The sequence below is a fragment of the Somniosus microcephalus genome, chromosome 4, assembly GCF_052327205.1.
Source record: "Somniosus microcephalus isolate GS21.2 chromosome 4, FLI_Smic_1.0, whole genome shotgun sequence".
NCBI lineage: Eukaryota > Metazoa > Chordata > Chondrichthyes > Squaliformes > Somniosidae > Somniosus > Somniosus microcephalus.
This window is the reverse complement of record NC_140990.1, coordinates 146,748,151-146,767,511: the sequence shown is the minus strand read 5'-3', so window position 1 is coordinate 146,767,511 and position 19,361 is coordinate 146,748,151.

The following is a 19,361-nucleotide window of genomic DNA, read 5'->3' as shown; positions in this document are numbered from 1 at the left end:
CTCTCCCCCAGGAGCGGGCCTCACTCCTCTCTCTCTCCCCCAGGAGCGTGGCTCACTCCCTCTCTCTCTCTCCCCAGGAGCGGGCTCAATTCCTCTCTCTCCCCCACGGACCTGGATCACTCCCTCTCTCTGCCCCCGGAGAGGGGCACACTCCTTCTCTCTCTCCCCTCCCACCCGGAGTGGGGCTCACTCTCTCTCTCTCCCCAGGAGTGGGGCTCGCTCCATCTCTCTCCCCAGGAGTGGGGCTCACTCTCAATCTCACCAGGAGTGGGGCTCACTCTCACTCTCCCTAGGAGTGGGGCTCACTCTCTCTCTCTCCCCAGGAGTGGGGCTCACTCTCTCTCTCTCCCAGAGCGGGCTCACTCCCTCTCTCTCCCCAGGACGGGCTCACTCCCTCTCTCTCCTCCCCGCAGAGTGGGCTCTCTCTCTCTCCCCCAGGAGTGGGCTCACTCCTCTCTCTCTCCCCAGACGGGCTCCTCCTCTCTCTCCCCGCAGAGGGCTGTCTCTCGCTCTCTCTCTCCCCCAGTCTCTCTCTCTCTCTCTCTTCCCCCCAGTCGCTCTCTCTCCTCCCCCCAGTCGCTCTCTCTCTTCCCCCAGTCGCTTTCTCTCTTCCCCCCAGTCGCTCTCTCTCTTCTCCCCAGTCGCTCTCTCTCTTCCCCCCAGTCGCTCCCTCTCTCTCTTCCAACAACAACATGCCCTCGAAAAAGCCTCGGCACCGCCGGGCACTTTAGCTAGTAGTGAATAAATCAGCTTTGTTTCAAACACACAGTGTGTCAAATATTTGATTTCTCCAGGATCAGAGGAGACTAATTGATGTTCTGTTACCGACTGTTCCTTTTTTGGGCCTTTCCTTACTCTAACATATCATTTCTCACCTAGTTCGCCTTCTATGTGGGTAGCACACTCGCCTCTGAGTCAGAAGGTTGTGGGTTCAATTCCCACTCTGGGACTTGAGCACATACATCTCGGCTGACACTCCAGTGCAGTGCTGAACGAGTGCAGCATTGTCGTTGGTGCCGCCTTTCTGATGAGATGTTAAACCGAGGCCTGCTCTGCCCTCTCAGTTGAACATAAAAGATCCCATGGCACTATTCTGAAGAAGAGCAGGGGAGTTATGCCCAGTGTCCCGGCCAATACTTATCCCTCAATTAACATAACAAAGGCAGATTATCTGATCATTATCACAGTGCTGTTTGTGGGAGTTTGCTGAGTGCAAATGGGCTGCTGCATTTCCTACATTACAACAGTGACTACACTTCAAAAAATCTTATATAGCACCTTTAACATCCGGTGGTCGTTAAAGGCGCTATTTTAATGCAATTCTTTTTTACTTTTCTATATCTTTTATCATCCAGGGAGCTCTGGCTTTAGTTGGAATCATGGGAATGTACCCGAACCATCTCCTCTTTAAAGGCAGCCCGTTGCCTGCCAATCTTTGATTCCAATTTACCCGGGCCAGATCCATTCTCAACTCACTGAAATTGGCCCTCCGCCAATTAAGTATTTTTACTCTAGATTGCTCCTTGTCCTTTTCCATAGCTAATCTGAAATTTATGTTACTATTATCACTCTTCTGTAAATGTTCCCCTACTGACACTTGTCCACTTGATCCACCTCATTCTCCAGAACCAGATCCAGCAATGCCTTGTTCCTCATTGGGCTGGAAACGTACCGATGAAGAAAATTCTCCTGAACACACTTCAGAAATTCTTCCCCTTCTCTGCCATTAACACTATTACTGTCCCAGTTTATATTAGGGTAGTTGAACTCCCCCATTATGGCTACTCTATAAACTTGCACCTCTCTGTAAATTTCCTGCAAATTTGCTCCTCTATATCCTTCCCACGAGTTGGTGGCCTATCGAATACACCTAGTACTGTAATGGCACCTCTAATATTTCTTAACTCTAACCAAATAGATTGTGTCCTTGACCCCTTCAGGACATGCTCTTTCTCCAGCACTGTAATATTCTCCTTAATCAATACTGCCACACCACCTCCTATCTTCCCTTCCCTATCTTTTCTGAACACCTTATATCCATGAATATTTAGGACCCAATCCTGCCCTTTTTTGAGCCAGGTCTCCGTTATCACCATGACGCCATATTTCCATGTGGCTATCTGCGCCTGCAGCTCACCAACCTTATTTACCATGCTTCATGCATTTACACACATGCACTGTAAACCTATCTTAGACCTTCTTCACAGAACTTCACAGAATCCCCACAGTGCAGATAGAGGCCATTTCAGCCCATCGAGCCTGCACCGACACATATCCCACCCGATCCCTGTAACCCCTACACCAACACATAACCCACCCTATCCCTGTAACCCCACGTATTTAATCCCCCTAACACTAAGGGTCAATTTATCATAGTCAATCAACCTAACCCGCACATCTTTGGACTGTGGGAGGAAACCGGAGCACCCGGAGAAAACCCACGCAAACATGGGGAGAATGTGCAAACTCCACACAGACAGTCGCCCGAGGCCAGATTTGAACCTGGGTCTCTGGCGCTGTGAGGCAACAGTGCTAACCACTATGCCACCATGCCACCTTCTTGTATTCTCTCTTAGTCTGACCCCTTACTCTGTCTTACTATAATGCTATCTGTCTCTCCCAATCATTTTTTCTCCTTTACATAAGAACATAAGAACATAAGAAATAGGAGCAGGAGTAGGCCAATCGGCCCCTCGAGCCTGCTCCGCCATTCAATAAGATCATGGCTGATCTGATCCTAACCGCCAATCTACTATCACAGAACCATCTCCTGAATCTAACAGAATTAGACACACGAAATAGGAGCAGGATCAGGCTACATGGCCCCTGGGCCCGCTCCACTACCCACAGGGCCATGCCCAATCCTAACCTAGACTCATGTCCAAATTCCTGCCCGCTCCCCGTAACCCTTAATTCCCTTTACTTCTAGGAAACTGTCTATTTCTGTTTTAAATTTATGTAATGATGTAGCTTCTACAGCTTTTTGGGGCAGCATATTCCATGGACCTACCACCCTCTGAGTGAAGTAGTTCCTCCTCATCTCAGTTTTGAAAGGGCAGCCCCTTATTCTAAGACTATGCCCCCTAGTTCTAGTTTCACCCATCACCAGGAACATCCTCCCCGCATCCACCTGATCCAACCCCTTCACAATCTTATATGTTTCAATAAGATCGCCTCTCATTCTTCTGAACTCCAATGAGTAGAGTCCCAATCTACTCAACCTCTCCTCATATGTCCATCCCCTCATCCCCGGGATTAACCGAGTGAATCTTCTTTGTACTGACTCGAGAGCAAGTATGTCTTTTCTTAAGTATGGACACCAAAACTGTATGCAGTATTCCAGGTGCGGTCTCACCAATACCTTGTACAACTGAAGCAATACCTCCCTATTTTTATATTCTATCCCCCTAGCAATGAAAGCCAACATTCCATTGGCCTTCTTAATCAGTTGCTGCACCTGCATACTAACCTTTTGAGTTTCGTGCACCAGGACCCCCAGATCCCTTTGCCGCGCGTGCAAGCCCCCGATCTGCACTTACGCGACGCGCCGGCCGTTGAGCTTCAGGGACGCCTGGAATTCCTGTTTTAAAATGTTGACTCCTTAAATGTACACCACTGATCATGTATTGCCTTACCCTTTAATTTACTTTCATAATCTATCTTCCCTTTCTTAATCAATCTTTTTGTTATTTCTTGCTGTCTTTTAAAGTTTTCCCAATCCACTATCCTCCCACTAGATTTGGCTACCTTATATGCCCTTGTTTTTAGTCGAATACTATCCTTAATTTCTTTACTTAGCCACGGATGGCTGTCTTTTCTTTTACACCCTTTTCTTCTCAGTGGAATATATTTTTTTTGGAAGTTGTAAAGTAACTCCTTAAATGTACACCACTGATTATGTATCGTCTTACCCTTTAATCTATTTTCCCAATCCACTCTACTCAATTCCGCTCTCATACCTTCATAGTCTCCTTTATTCAAGCTTAGCACGCTTGTTTGAGATCCAACCTTCTCACCCTCTAATTGAATATGGAATTCAACCATGTTATGGTCACTCATTCCAAGGGGATCCTTTGCTAGGTCATTTTTAATTAATCCTGTCTCGTTACACAGGACCAGATCTAAGGTTGCTTGCCCCCTGGTCGGTTCAGTTACATAATGCTCAAGAAACCCATCCCTAATACACTCAATGAACTCATCCTCAAGGCAGCCCTGCCCATTTTGATTTGTCCAATTAATATGATAGTTAAAATCCCCCATAATTATAGATGTTCCCTTATTACAAGCCTCAACTATTTCCTGATTGATACTCCGTCCAACAGAGTTGCAACTGTTCGGAGGCCTATAGACTACGCCCACTAGTGTTTTTTTCCCCTTATTATTCCTTACCTCCACCCAAACTGTTTCATTATCCTGATCTTTTGACCCAATATCATTTCTCTGTTTTACAGTGATTCCTTCCTTTATTAACATAGCCACCCCACCTCCCCTTCCTTCCTGCCTGTCCTTCCTGATCGTTAAATAACCTGGTATGTTTAATTCCCAGGCATTTTCACCCTGCAGCCATGTTTCTGTAATGGCCACAAGATCATACCCATATGTAGTTATTTGTGCCATTAACTCGTCTATTTTGTTACGAATGTTACGTGCATTCAGATAGAGAACTTTCAAATATGTTTTGTGACACTTAGTTCCTGCTTTTGCCCTTTTTATTACTTTACCTTTTACTCCATACCTTCTGTCCCTTCCTGACACACTCTGGTTTTTAATTTCCCCACTGCTACCTAAGTCTATGACCTTCTCTGTTGTCATTTTTATTATTTGCTCTCTAGGAACCTCCCCCCCACTAGTTAGTTTAAAGCCCCCTCTACAGCCCTAGTTATATGCTAATTCTCCATCCTGGTGCCCATCCCCCTGCCAAATTAGTTTAAACCCTCCCCAACAGCATTAGCAACCCCGCCCCCATGAGGATATTGGCCCTGGCTCTGTTGAGGCGCAACCTGTCTGGCCTGTACAGGTCCCAACACCCCCAGAACCAGTCCCAATGTCCCAGGCATGTAAAACCCTCCCACCTGCGCCATCGCTCCAGCCACGCATCCATCTGCTCTATCCTCTGATTCCTATACTCACTAGCACGTGGCACCAGGAGTCATCCAGAGATTACTACCTTTGAAGTCCTGCTTTTTAATCTCTTTCCCAGCTCCCTAAAATCTGCCCACAGGACCTCGTCCCTCTTTCCACCTACATTGTTGGTTGGTACTGATATGGACCATGGCCCCTGGCTGCTCACCCACCCCCCTCAGAATGTTCTGCAGCCGCTTGGTTATGTCCTTGACTCTGGCACCAGGGAGGCAACATACCATCCTGGAATTATGTCTGTGGCCGGTGAAACCCCTGTCTGTTCCCATAACTATCGAATCTCCTATCACTGTTGCTTTCCCAATCTTCCTCCTCCCGCCTTGTACAGCTGAGCCACCCGTGGTGCCACCGACTTGGACCTGGCTGTACTCCCCAGAGGAACCATCGCCCTCACCAGTATTCAGTAACTTTGTTTGATAATGCCCCTGTGAATTGGCTTCAGTTGTTTTATGATAAAGGCGCTATATAAATACAAGTTGTTGTTGTTGGATGTTATTAAATGGCCCTGTTTATGGTATTGCCTTGTAAGTGTTCCCTTGATTTGGTGTCACTTTGTAAGTGGTCCTTGGATTTGGTGTCACTATGTAAATGGTCACTGGGTTTGATGTTGCACTGTAAGTGGTCCCTGGGTTTGGTTTTGCAGTGTAATTGGTCCCTGGGTTTGTTGTTGCAGTGTAAGTGGTTCCTGGATTTGGTGTCTCAGTGTAAGTGGTCCCTGGGTTTGGTGTTGCAGTGTAATTGTCCCTGGGGTTGGTCCTGCATTTGGTGTCACTGTGTAAGTGGTCCCTGGGTTTGGTATCACTATGTAAGTGGTCCCTGGAATAACAACAGAAAATGCTGGAAAAACTCAGCAGGTCAGGCAACATCTGTGGACAGAAATTTGAGTTGACGTTTCGGGTCGAACCCTTCTTCAAAACTGGAAAGAAAAGATAGCTCGGAGGCAGGGCTGCGATCAGACAAAAGAATAAAAGAAACAAAAGAAGTGAAAAAGAGACAATAAAAGGTATTAGAAGCTAGACGAGATGGTAATAGGCTGAGATTGGGTGTAAAGTGTACTGGCAGGGCAAGGGATAGCTGCCAGGTGTGAGAGCAAAACAAAAGGAAAGGGGGGGGGGAAAGGAGTGGAAAAATTACAAGAAAAAATGAAATAGGGGCCGAGGTTATGATCTGAAATTGTTGGACTCGATACTGAGTCCGGAAGGCTGCAGAGTGCCTAATCGGAAGATGAGGTGCTGTTCCTCGAGTTTACGTTGAGCTTCCATGGAACAATGCAAGAGGCCAAGGACGGTGAGGTCTGAGTGGGAATGGAGCGGTGAATTAAAATGACAGGCGACCGGAAACTCGGGCTCACCCTTATGGACTGAACAGAGGTGTTCCGCAAAACGGTCACCCAATCTGCGTTTGGTCTCCCTAATGTAGAGGAGACCACATCGTGAGCAGCGAATACAGTATACTAGATTGTGAGAAGTACAAGTAAATCGCTGTTTCACCTAGAAGGGGTGTTTGGGGCTTGGACAGTGGGAAGGGGGGAGGTATAGGGGCAGGTGTTACATCTCCGCTCGCACGGGAAGGTGCCAGGCGAAGGGGAAGGGCTGTTTGGGGTGATAGAGGAGTGGACTAGGGTGTCTCGGAGGGAGCGGTCCCTGCAGAATGCTGAAAGGGGAGGGGAGGGGAAGATACATTTGGTGGTGGGATCACTTTGGAGGTAGCAGAAATGCCAGAGGATGATCCGTTGAATGTGAAGGCTGGTGGGGTGAAAGGTGAGGACAAGGGGAACCCTATCGTGGTTCCGGGAGGGAGGGGCAGGGGTGAGGGCAGAAGTGCAGGAGATAGAACTAACATGGTCGAGGGCAGTGTCAATCACAGTAGAGGGGAATCCTTGGTTGCGGAAAAAGGAAGACATGTCTGAAGCACTGGTGTGGAAGGTGGCATCGTCGGAGCAGATACGGCGGAGATGGAGAAACTGGGAGAATGGAATAGAGTCCTTACAGGAAGCGGGGTGGGAGGAAGTGTAGTCCAGGTAGCTGTGGGAGTCAGTGGGCTTGTAGTGAATATTGGTTGATAACCTATCCCCAGAGATGGAGACGGAGACGTCGAGGAAGGGAAGGGAAGAGTCAGAGATGGACCATGTGAAGGTGAGGGAAAGGTGGAAATTGGAGGCAAAGTGAATGAAATTGTCAAGTTCGGGACGAGAGCAGGAAACGGCACCGATACAGTCATCAATGTATCGGAAAAAGAGGTGAGGGAGGGGACCCGAGTAGGACTGGAACAAAGATTGTTCCACATAGCCCATGAAAAGGCAGGCATAGCTAGGACCCATGCGGGTACCCATGGCAACACCTTTGATTTGGAGGAAATGAGTGGAGTTAAAGGAGAAGTTGTTCAATGTGAGAACAAGTTCAGTCAGGTGGAGGAGGGTGATGGTGGATGGGGACTGGTCGGGCCTCTGTTCAAGGAAGAAGCAGAGCACCCTCAGGCCATCCAGGTGGGGGATGGAGGTGTAGAGGGATTGTACGTCCATGGTGAAAAGGAAGCGGTTGGGGCCAGGAAACTGGAAACTGTTAAAGTGGCGGAGGGCGTCCGAAGAGTCACGGATGTAGGTGGGAAGAGACTGGACAAGGGGAGAAAAGATAGAGTCGAGATAGGAAGAGATAAGTTCCGTGGGGCAAGAACAGGCTGAAACGATGGGTCTACCAGGGCAGTCCTATTTGTGGATCTTGGGAAGGAGGTAGAAGCAGGCTGTGTGGGGTTGGGGAACTATGAGGTTGGTGGCCGCGGGGGGAAGATCTCCAGAGGAGATGAGGTCAGTGACAGTCTTGGAAACGGTGGTTTGATGTTCGGTAGTGGGGTCATGGTCCAGGTGGAGGTAGGAGGAGGTGTCGGAGAGTTGGCGTTCAGCTTCCGCTAGGTAGAGGTCAGTGCGCCTGGGTTTGGTGTCTCAGTGTAAGTGGTCCCTGGGTTTGGTGTTGCAGTGTAAGTTGTCCCTGGGTTTGGTGCTGCTGTGTAAGTGGACCCTGCATTTGGTGTTGCAGTGTAAGTGGTCCCTGGGTTTGGTGTTGCAGTGTAAGTCGTCCCTGGGTTTGGTGTTGCAGTGTAAGTGGTTCATGGATTTGGTGTCCCTGTGTAAGTGGTCCTGGATTTGGTGTCTCAGTGTAAGTGGTCCCTGGGTTTGGTGTCACAGTGTAAGTGATCCCTGAATTTGGTGTCACAGTGTAAGTGGTCCCTGGGTTTGGTGTCTCAGTGTAAGTGGTCCCTGTATTTGGTGTCACAATGTAAATGGCTCCTCGGTTTATGTTGTTGTTGGATGTTATTAACAACAGAATCCAACCACTGCTGTCACTTGTGAACTCGCTGGTGAGTCAACTGGCTGGATTCCCGATTAAATCCCTCCCCATGCACAAACCAACTGAACGATCTCTCCCCTGTGGGAGTACGTTGCTGGTGATTCAGCAGATCCCTTGTGCTTTAAAGCTCTTCTCACAGTCAGATCAGTTAAAAATACAAAAGCAACATAGAGCGGATGCTGGAAATCTGAAATCAAAACAGAATTTGCTGGAAATACTCAGCAGGTCAGGCAGCATCTGTGGAGAGAGAAACAGCATTAACACTTCAGGTCGATGACCTTTCGTCAGAACATTTAAAAGGTCTCTTATCAGTATGAACAAGTTGATGTGAAGTGAGGTTGGTTGAACAACTGCATCCCTTCCCACACACGGAAGGTAAAAGGAATTTTCAGAGGGTTGTGGGGCTGGAGGAGGTTACAGAGATAGGGAGGGGCGAGGCTATGGAGGGATTTGAAAACAAGGATGAGGATTTTAAAATTGAGGATGTGGTAAAACATCCCAAGGTGCTTCACAGGAGCATTATCAAACAAAAGTTGACATTGAGTCGCATAAGGGGATGTTAGGACAGATGACCAAAAGCTTGGTCGAAGAGGTAGGTTTTAAGGAGCGTCTTAAAGGAGGAGAGAGAGGCGGAGAGATTTAGGGAGGGAATTCCGGAGCTTAGGGCCTTGGCAGCTGAAGGCACAGCCACCAATGGTGGAGCGATTAAAAGCGGGGATGCTCAAGAGGCCAGAATCGGAAGTGCACAGATATCTCTGGGGGTTGTAGGGCAGAAGAGATTTGGATGAGCTGAAGTTTCTGGAGGGTGGAAGATGGGAGGCCGGCCAGGAGAGCATTGGAATAGTGGAATAACAACAGAAAATGCTGGAAATACTCAGCAGGCCAGGCAGCATCCGTGGAGAGAGAAACGTTAACTCTGTTTCTCTCTCCATGGATGCTGCCTGGCCTGCTGAGTATTTCCAGCATTTTTTGTTGTTATTTCAGATTTCCAGCATCCGCAGCATTTTGCTATTATATTGGAATAGTGGAGTCTGGAGGTAACAGAGCCATAGCTGAGGGTTTCAGCAGGAGATGGGCTGAAGCAGGAATGACGATGGTCGATGTTTGGTAGGAAAATTGAGGAGAAGCGAATATAAACTAAATGATATAATTTTAGTGCGGGTGCAGGAACAGAGAGACCTGGGAGTGTATGTACACAAATCTTTGAAGGTGGTAGGACAAGTTGAGAAGGCTGTTAAAGAAGCCTATGGGATCCTAAACATTATAAATAGAGGCATAGAGTACAAAAGCAAGGAAGTTAGGCCAAACCTTTATAAAACACTGGTTAATCCTCAGCTGGAATATTTTGTTCAATTCTGGGTATCACAATTTAGGAAGGACGTCAAGATCTCAGAGAGGGTGCAGAAGAGATTTACTAGAATGGTACTAGGGATGAGGGGCTTCACTTATGTGAAGAGACTTGAGAATGTAAGAATTAGGAGCAGGAGTAGGCCACATGGACCCTTGAGCCTGTTCCACCTTTCGGTAAGATCATGGTCGGTGTTTGACCTCAACTCCACTTTCCTGCCTTACCTCCATATCCCTTGATTCCCCTGGAGCCCAAAAATCTATCTATCTCAGCCTTGAATATACTCAACAAGAAGCTGGGGTTGTTCTCCTTAGAGCAGAGAAAGTTACAAGGAGATTTAATAGAGGTGTTCAAAATCATGAAGAGTTTTGATACAATAAATAAGGAGAAACTGTTTCCAGTGGCAGAAGGGTCGGTAACTAGTGGACACAGATTTAAGGTAATTGGCAAAAGAACCAGAGGTGACATGAGGGAAAAAACATTACACAGCGAGTTGCTATGATCGGGAAAGCACTGCCTGAAAGGGTGGTGGAAGTAAACTCAATAATAACTTTCAAAAGGGAATTGGATAAATACTTGAAGGGAAAATATTTACAGGGCTATGGGGAAAGAGCAGGGTTGTGGCACTAATTGGATAGCTCTACCAGAGAGTCGGCCCAGGCAGGACGAGCCGAGTTACCTCCTTCTGTGCTGTGTCTTTCTGTGATTCTATGACGTGTCAGGTTCATGCAACTTAATAAGCATCACAGGGTTTGTGTAAGAATTATCTTGTTTGGAGCCAACATGTCCAGGTTATGTAAATTGGGCATGTTCACACTGGAAAACAGAATGTCAAGAGGTGATATGATTGCTGTTTTTAGGATTGTAAATGGAGCAGATAATGTCAAGCACGACAAGTTATTTCACCTTGTCCAGACAGTAGAACCAGAGGACACGGCCTGCGCTTAAAGGGGGTCAATTCAAACCCAATCTGCTGAAACAGTATTTCAGTGAGTGAGTGGTCAATCTATGGACAGGCTGCCTAGTGCGATGGTGGAAGCAGTTAGTGTCGATTCATTCAAATGCAAATTGGACAGGTTTCATTCCTAGAATAACACTTGGGGACACAGTGTGTGAGTAATTAGAGACATGACATGTGGTAAGTTCAATGTGCTCGGGAGGAACAGGTGACTGTGGGCCTATGGTTCCTAAAGCTCTCCACCACTGGAGTTTTCCTCACCTCATGTCTGGGTCTGTTGTAGGCTCACTGATAGAGATTGATTGCTGTGATTAGTCAACAACTACATTATCATTGTATCGGGGGACTACCATGATGATAGAAGGCCAATCAGATGAGAACTAAAATACTCCAGAGAAAGAAGGGAGAAACAGCCCAAAAATGGAAGAGTCATTAATTAGTGTCCTCTTATCATGGAGACATCACGGACTCGACACAAAGTGTGCTTGAAACAAATTGGATTTATTCAACAGTTATCCAGAATATTAACCTCCAGCCCAGTTATAGAGATTATTAAGATCAGCAGAAACAAACCCCAACTGACAGAATTAACACGATTTAGTCCGGGATGTGATTAACAGCATCAATAACAGCAGAATCCAACCCCTGCAGTCACTTGTGAACTCGCTGGTGTTTCAGCAGGTCGGATGACTGAGTGAATCCCTTCCCACACACCGAGCAGGTGAACGGCCTCTCCCCAGTGTGAACTCGCTGGTGTCTCAGCATGATGGATGATTGAGTGAATCCCTTCCCACACACCGAGCAGGTGAACGGCTGCTCCCCAGTGTGAACTCGCTGGTGTCTCAGCATGATGGATGACTGAGTGAATCCCTTCCCACACATGGAGCAGATGAATAGCCTCTCCCCAATGTGAACTTGCTGGTGTTCAATGAGGTGGGATGACCGAGTGAATCCTTTCCCACACATGGAGCAGGTGAACGGCCTCTCCCCTGTGTGAACTCGCTGGTGTCTCAGCAGGTTGGATGAATTAGTGAATCCCTTCCCACACTCGGAGCAAGTGAACGGCTTCTCCCTGGTGTGAACTCATCGATGAATTTCCAGCTCAGATGGGTAATTTAATCCCTTCCCACAGTCCCCACATTTACACAGTTTCTCCATGGTGCAGGTGTCCTTGTATCTCTCGAGGTTGGACGATCGATTGAAGCCTCATCCACACACAGAACACATGTACGGTTTCTCCCTGCTGTGAATGGTGCAATGTGTTTTCAGGCTGTGTAACTGGTTAAAGCTCTTTCCACAGTCAGTGCACAGGAACACTCTTGATGTGCGGTTTAGTTTGAGTTTCCCATCTGAAAATCCTCCCCTTCTAATACCCTGTAAAAGCAGTTTACAAAAGTCATGATTGTAAATACAGGATAGAAATTCAGAACAGAAAATCCAGTGTTTATGGAACATTCTTTCCTCTCTTGTTCCCCCAAACATGTGGTCCAATCAAACTAAAAGAAGCCAAAATAAGCAACAAAGTCCCAACAAAGCAGAGGGGACCTTCCCAACTGAACCAGAATGCTGTTCCCAGTGCCTGTGAGACACTCATAGAAACATAGAAACATAGGAGCAGGAGTAGGCCATTCAGCCCTTCGAGCCTGCTCCGCCATTCAATATGATCATGGCTGATCCTCTATCTCAATACCATATTCCCGCTCTCTCCCCATAGCCCTTGATGCCTTTTGTGTCTAGAAATCTATCTATCCTCTTCTTAAATATATTCAGTGACTTGGCCTCCACAACCTTCTGTGGTAGAGAATTCCACAGGTTCACCACACTCTGAGTGAAGAATTTTCTCCTCATCTCAGTTCTAAATGTCCTACCCCGTATCCTGAAACTGTGACCCCTCGCTCGAGACCCCCCCCCCTCCCAGCCAGGGGAAACATTCTCTCTGCATCCAGTCTGTCTAGTCCTGTCAGAATTTTATACGTTTCAATGAGATCTCCTCTCATTCTTCTAAACTCTAGTGAATACAGGCCTATTCGACCCAATCTCTACTCATATGACAGTCCGACCATCCCAGGAATCAGTCTGGTGAACCTTCGCTGCACTCCCTCTATGGCAAGTATATCCTTTCTTAGGTAAGGAGACCAAATCTGCACACAATACTCCAGGCGTGGTCTCTCCAAGGCCCTGTACAACTGTAGTAAGACATCCTTGGTCCTGTACTGAAATCCTCGTGCAATGAAGGCCAACATACCATTTGCCTTCCTAACTGCTGTACCGAGTTGCCCACTGGTCGCGGAAGGTATCAAGCGTACCGGTTGACACCACATGCTCCCTCTCCAGGGCCACCCGGGCTCGGACAAGACCACGGGAGAGAGACAGGCAGAGAGAGTGAGCCCCCATGGGCCCCGCCCATCCTGGACCTATAAAATTGCTGTTTTAGCTGGGCCCAAGAGCAGGTCCAGGAGAAGACCCTCCGACTTACCCACCCCCTTCCACACCGGGCGGCCACAGATTAGGAGCGTGGGTCTGAGCAAACGTTGAGGAGCAGCCCCTTCAGGTAACTCTCCAGGGGCTGCAGCCTGTCACACTGAATATATACCTGGTCCATGGACTCCTCCAGACCACAAATATCACATGCGGCCTGGAAATGGGTGAAGGTGCTGAAAAAGCTGTTGCCCAGGGTGCTCCATCTCCTGGGCACTGGGACCCAGTTGGGAACTGGAACCCTGAAGACACACCCAGTCTCTGCTCCTGTACCAAGATGGCCGCGCATGTGCCGCGATCCTCCCTGACCAAGATGGTGGCCAGTGACACCCCCGCTCACCCGGGCCTGTCACTGCAGGGCAAACACGGGGCCTGTGGGCTCTTACTCGGGGACTGAGGCCTACCCCAGATGTTGATGGAGCTTCCTGGCCCACCCACGGGTCCAATTCCTCCCCCTTGCCCACAATCTCCTACCGCCTCCTCCGCCGACTATTCTTTCTCATCCATCGCCACCACTCACACTGCGCATACACAGAGCACCGCCTGGCCTTCCGCCTGCGCACTGGGCTCCTGTGGTCATTGATGGGGCACTTTCTGCTGCGTGGGGAGTTTTGGGTAAACACACTACCATTTAAAGCCCCAATTGGTGAACCGCAAATTAATAGTTTTTCATTTCAATCGAGATTGGGGCCAGAGGGACAATACACAAAATAAAGAAATCAATTATACAGTAACCCAAGTACCAAGCCCTCCGCCATGATGCGGATTCTGCTAGCCGCCACTTTTCATTTATTAATTTGCAGCTCAGGCCCCGCCTAGTCTTATTTAATTGCTACAGCTTCTCTAATTGTGTTTTCTAACTCGAGTTCAGGGCTGTAATTCTGAGGGATTCTTAGGAGGCCTCATTTTTTGCAAGACTGGCCTGAGAGGGTTTAATAAGCTGGCAACAAGTTTTGTTAAAGGTGGAAGGAGGTGAAAAATGTTGCGTCTATTTGCAACACCAGATTTCTGATTGGTCCCCTTGGAGGACAAAACACACCCAGCAGTTTATCCGGAATGTGTAATTAGATCCGGCCTGCCAAAGTAATCAAGTACTTCACAATGTGTAATTCAGGCAATTCATTCTGACTGCCAGGTTCCAGACAGAGCTCACCCTCCCCTGATGTAACAATTCACATCCTTGTTTTCAAATCTCTCCACGGCCTCACCACTCCTATCTCTGTAATCTCCTCCAGCCCCACAACACCCAGAGATATCTGTGCTCCTCTAATTCTGCCATCTTCAGCATCCCTGATTATAATTGCTCAACCATTGGTGGCCGCGCCTTCTGTTGGCTAGGTCCCAAGCTCTGGAATTCTCTGCCTCAACCTCTCCACCTCGCTACCTCTTTTTCCTCCTTTAAGATGCTCCTTAATACCTACCTGTTTGACCAAGCTTCTGTAATGATATGCAGTAACATGTCATTCTAGAATGGAACACTAGGTGTAGCTGTATGTTTTAGTCATGGGCTACATCTATATGGGTTGTCTTGTTTAACATGAGGCACTGGTGGAGGGAGTCAACATGGCTACTGTATATGAGTCAACATGGCTGAATAAATGACTAGCAAAACCTAGCTGTTCATAATAAAAACGTCTATATATTTATGAACATAACATGGTACCAGGAGTGGTAATATCTGCTGAATACTGCAAAACGCGACATGGAGAATTTGAAGCCACCGGACGGTTTGAAACTCACGGGGAATGTCGACTGCAATTGGCGGACTTTCAAACAACAATTCATAGAAACATAGAAACATAGAAGATAGGAGCAGGAGTAGGCCATTCGGCCCTTTGAGCCTGCTCCGCCATTCAATGTGATCATGGCTGATCATCCAAATTCAGTACCCTGTCACTGCCTTTTCCCCATATCCCTTGATCCCTTTAACCTCAAGAAATATATCCAACTCTTTCTTGAATATATTTAATGAACTAGCCTCCACCGCCCTCTGTGGCAGAGAATTCCACAGGTTCACCACTCTCTGGGTGAAGAAATTCCTCCTCATTTCAGTCCTAAATGGCTTACCCCTTATCCTTAGACTATGACCCCTGGTTCTGGACTCCCCGGCCATCAGAAACATCCTTCCTGCATCTAGTCTGTCCAGACCTGACAGAATTTTATATGTTTCGATGAGATCCCCTCTCAATCTTCTAGACTCCAGTGAGTATAAGCCCAATCGACACAATCTCTCCTCATACGTCATTCCTGCCATCCCAGGTATCAGCCTGGTGAATCTTCGCTGCACTCCCTCCATGGCAAGAATGTCCTTCCTCAGATAAGGTGACCAAAACTGCACACAATACTCAAGGTGCGGTCTCACCAAGGCCCTGTACAACTGTAGCAAGACATCCTTGTTCCTGTACTCGAACCCTCTTGCTACGAAGGCCAACATACCATTTGCCTTCTTAACCGCCTGCTGCACTTGCATGCTTACCTTCAGCGACTGGTGCACAAGGACACCCAGGTCTCTTTGCACTTCCCCTTCTCCCAATCTATTGCCATTCAAATAATAATCTGCCTTCCTGTTTGATGTGCCTTCAATAACCACAAAACTAGAAGTTATAGACTTTAACAAGTTGGCTTTTAATCACTAAGATCAGAGCTAACATCTCAACACACTGACTGGCTCACAGGAATGAGTCATACAGATACTGGGATCTTTAAGTATGAGAGGTCAGGGGCGGAGCCAAGAGCCAAGACCTGGAACCTTCCAGGTTAGTCAGGGAAGAGGAAGTAAAACTATACACCGTGTGGGGGAGGGTAATATACATGAGTGCAAAACGAACACAGGGAAGACAAACAGATTTCATTACATTCACCCCTTCTTTAGATTTAGTCCATCGGGGTGATGTTTCTTAAAAGTTGGTATAAGTGAGTCTGTCAGGAGGTTTTGCGGTTCTCAGAGATCGGTGCAAAGCCGGTTGGGGTGCCTCTAGGGGAGTGGATTCTGGTTCCTCCGCTGTCCGGGCCTCCGCAGTGTCTTCCGGGTTATCTGCAGTGTCCTCCAGGTTAAAGTTGGGTATTGATACCTCTGGGCGTCCTGTCTCTTTTTGGTGTAGGTCTTCCTCGGGTAGTCTCTCATCGTTCTCTCCGCTCCCCAAGGGAGCGAGGTCTTTTATGGAAACAGTGTCCTCTCGCCCGTCAGAGTATCCGATATAGGCGTACTGAGGGTTTGCATGGAGGAGCTGTACCTTTTCCACAAGGGGGTCCGTTTTATGGCCTCTCACGTGCTTCCGCAATAGTACTGTCCCTGGAGACGTCAGCCACGCGGGTAGAGATATGCCCGAGGTGAATTTCCGGGGGAAAACGAACATCTTTTCGTGAGGGGTAGCGTTAGTGGCTGTACATAACAGAGACCTTATGGAGTGGAGCACGTCTGGGAGGACTTCCTGCCAGCGGGAGGTCGGAAGGCCTTTTGACTTTAAGGCTAACGTGACAGCCTTCCAAACAGTAGCATTCTCCCTTTCCACTTGCCCATTATCCCGGGGGTTGTAGCTAGTGGTTCTGCTAGTGGCTATCCCCTTTGAGAGCAAGGACTGGTGCAGTTCGTCACTCATAAATGACATCCCCCTATCGCTGTGTATGTAGTTCGGCATGCCAAACATGCAGAATAGATTACAGAGACACTTGATGACCGTGGCACTGGTCATGTCTGGGCAGGGAATGGTGAAGGGGAAGTGGGAATATTCATCGATGATATTGAGGAAGTATACGTTACGGTCGGCAGAGGGAAGGGGTCCCTTGAAGTCCAGACTTAGGCGCTCGAATGGCCGTGTGGCTTTGATAAGGTGTGCACGGTCAGGCCTGTAGAAACGAGGCTTGCATTCCGCACAGATGCGGCAGGCTCTGGTCATTGCCCTGACCTCCTCGATGGAGTGGGGCAGATTGCGGGACTTTATAAAATGGTATAGTCGGGTGACCCCTGGGTGACAGAGGTCGTTGTGGAGACCCTGTAATTTGTCCGTATGAATGCTGGCACACATTCACCACGATAGGGCGTCTGGGGGTTCATTAAGGGCTCCCGGCCTGTACATAATATCATAGTCGAACGTGGATAGTTCGATCCTCCACCTGAGTATTTTGTCATTCTTGATTTTCCCCCTTTGTTTGTTATTAAACATGAAAGCCACCGACCGCTGGTCGGTGAGCAGGGTGAAACATTTGCCGGCTAGGTAGTGTCTCCAGTGCCGCACTGCCTCCACTATAGCCTGTGCCTCCTTCTCGACAGAAGAGTGCCTGATTTCAGGTCCCTGAAGGGTTCGGGAGAAGAAGGCCACAGGTCTTCCAGCCTGATTGAGGGTCACAGCTAAGGCAAAGTCTGACGCATCGCTTTCGACTTGAAAGGGAATGCTTTCATCCACTGCACACAGTGCAGCCCTTTCAATGTCCTGTTTGATACTGGTGAAAGCCTCCCGAGCTTCAGCTGATAGTGGGAAGGACGTCGATTTAATGAGGGGTCAGGCCTTATCAGAGTAATTGGGCACCCATTGGGCATAATACGAAAAAAATCCCAGGCACCTTTTTAAAGCTTTGAGATTGTGTGGCAGGGGCAGTTCCTTTAGGGGGCGTAATCGGTCAGGGTCCGGTCCAATTACCCCATCTTCCACCACACAGCCGAGGATACAGAGACAGGTTGTGTTGAAGACACATTTGTCTTCGTTGTAGGTTCGATTCAGCTTTAGGGCAGTTTTTAAATATCTCGCAAGATTTAGATCGTGGTCTTGCTGGTTGTGCCCGCAGATAGTGACATTGTCCAGATAGGGGTAGGTAGCTTGCAGTTTATTCTCATCAACCATGCGGTCCATCTCACGTTGGAAGACCGAGACCCCATTTGTTACCCCGAAGGGCACTCTGAGAAAATGGTAGAGGTGTCCGTTCGCCTCAAAGGCGGTGTATGGGCAGTCCTCCGTTCTAATGGGGAGCTGGTGATATGCGGATTTGAGGTCAATAGTCGAGAAGACTTGGTATTGCGCAATCTGGTTGACCATTTCTGATATGCGGGGTAAAGGGTCGGCGTCCAGCTGGGTATAAATATTAACAGTCTGGCTGTAGTCAATTACCATCTGTTTCTTTTCGCTATTTTTAACTATGACTACTTGGGCATGCCATGGACTGGTACTGCATTCAATAATGCCTTCCCGCAGGAGTCTGTCCACTTCCGCCTTGATAAAGTGTCTGTCTTCCAGACTGTACCGTCTACTTTTGGTCGCTATGGGCCTACAGTTCGGAGCGAGATTAGCGAATAAAGAGGGCGGGCTGATTTTTAAGGTTGATAGGCCACAGACTGTGAGTGGCGGCTGGGACCCGCCATATGCTAGCGTGACACTTTCGTGGTGGCACTGGAAGTCCAGGCCCAAGATTACATTAACACAGAGTTCTGGCATCACGAGGAGTTTAAAATCCTTGTAGTCCGTGCCTTTTATAGTCAGTGTTACCACACAGTAGCCCAAAATGTCCGAAGTGTGGGGCTTAGCAGCCATAGCAATTCTGCTCCGTGTAGGGGTTACCGTTAATGAGTGCCGCCGTACCAGGCTAGGGTGGATAAAACTCTCGGTACTCCCACAGTCAATTAAACATTTCGTTAAATTCCCGTTTATCTGTATGTCCATCATAGATTTTGTCAATGGGTGTGGCCTGGATTGATCCACCGTGACCGAAGCCACTGTTGGGCCCTGGGCGGCCGTTGAGTCGGGAAAAGATGGCGGATCCCAAGATGGCGGCCCGCACGGCACGCACGAGGCGGTGACGGAGTTGGAAATCGGATTCCCCCTGCAGACTTTGCTAAAATGCCCCTTTTTCTTACATTTGAAGCATGTAGCGTCCTTCGCTGGGGATCGTTGTCTGGGGTGCTTGGCCTGGCCGCAGAAGTAGCATTTCGGGCCTCGAGACATTGCCGCTGTAGTAGGACTCCTGGGTGAACTTCTGTGTGGGGACTCCGGTGGTGTAGAGCTGGCCTGAGACCTGGATGGGGAAGATGGCTGATTCCAAGATGGCGGCCCGCTCGGCGCGCACGAGGCGGTGAGGGCCGCATGGCCGGAAGAATAAGAGTCAG